The 1,378-nt window shown below is 40.1% G+C and overlaps 1 protein-coding gene across 1 annotated transcript in view; it reads left to right on the top strand.

Moving 5' to 3' along the window:
• The window catches only part of LOC133552885 (jun dimerization protein 2-like), a 21,992-nt gene extending 21,356 nt beyond the window's left edge, over positions 1 to 636 (top strand). The window contains exon 5 of the mRNA XM_061900449.1: positions 1 to 636. This exon is cut by the window's left edge and continues 256 nt beyond it. The gene's annotated coding sequence lies outside the window, so the exon portion shown is untranslated.
• The last annotated feature ends 742 nt before the right edge of the window (positions 637 to 1,378 follow it).

Below are 1,378 nucleotides of genomic sequence, written 5' to 3'. Positions count from 1 at the left end.
AAGTAAGCACTTGAGCTCCATGCTGGACATTATTTGGAGACTCTGCTCAAACACCTACTGCTACACGAGCTGGCTCAGTCCATGGCAAGACCGGAAAACCCCTAGTTGCATCTCCAGCGTCTACGTCTTGTCACCTGCTGTGCCTCGTCACGACTTGAAACCAGCTACCAAAGGGACCAATGGAAAGTCCGCAAGTCACGCTGATATCATCCTGGTGCTCCCCCAATAAACGTCCTGAGCAGACTGGACGCCATCGCCCGTTTGTACGCCAGTTGAACACACAAAGTAGGCCTTTTAGTTTAGGATACAGCGGACTGTAAAGATGGCAGTCACAGCGGTTGATCCGATTTGTGGTGACGCTGGCGTCATAAAATAGCACATATACGCAAAAAAAAACAGTTTGCACCCATGATGTCTGTTATTGTTTTTATAGAGATTTGTACACAAACATGTATGAAATTAAATGTTGATCACTTGATGTGATTTGTTCAAACTGTTGTCACGTTGTGCTGTCAAACAGCTGTGAAAACATTTATTTTACTATTCTCAGCTGAGCAGTATTTCAATGTCTGGACATGTATCTGCCTTGTATGACTGTTAGCCCCGACTAGTAGATTAAAGTCTATTTTCTAACGACTGAGGCGCAGGTTTTGATTATTTTATAACCCTTGTGAAAGCAGCGGCGGGCCGTGCCTTTCTCACCTCGGCCTTAAGTGATGTCCTACTTAGTCCTACTTCACCTCTCAAAATACCGTAATCTATGTCAGCACATGGACACGGCTGGAGATACTATACAGAAACTCACTTGTACACTACTGATCGTTGAAAACCCTCAACAGTGTACAAAACAGTCTATTTTTCAATGCGTTTAACATTCAACAAACCCACTTCAGGAATTAAAACATCTTATGTGGTATTGCAGGGGTGTCAAACTAATTTTAGATGGGGGGCCACATGGAGAAAAATCTACTCCCAAGTGGGCCGGACCGGTAAAACCCCTGCACGATAACTTAAAAATAAATACACCTTCAGATTGTTTTCTGTGTTTAAAAATAGAAGAAGCACATTCTGAAAATTTTACACTTACATGTCGCGGTTAATAGTATTTATCTTTATTTGTCATTATTTCTATTTTCTTAATGACTGATGTGATAATGTTCATCAGTCAACTCAATGGTGTTCATTTTCAATCAAGATAAAAAAATATCAAAATCAAATTACAGTACGCCATGTATGTAGTTTGATCATTTTCCTCGATTGATGTACTAACATCATGTGGTTTATTTTGTACATATGTACCATCATCCAGAGATACAAATAATTGCTATTGCAACATCCAGTAGACACATGTAGATGAGCTGTTTCTTTCATTCAAAAA

Source organism: Nerophis ophidion, linkage group LG05 (genome assembly GCF_033978795.1).
Source record: "Nerophis ophidion isolate RoL-2023_Sa linkage group LG05, RoL_Noph_v1.0, whole genome shotgun sequence".
Classification (NCBI taxonomy): Eukaryota; Metazoa; Chordata; class Actinopteri; order Syngnathiformes; family Syngnathidae; genus Nerophis; species Nerophis ophidion.
The sequence above is the reverse complement of the archived record's forward strand: the minus strand, read 5'-3'. Positions and strand labels throughout refer to the sequence as shown.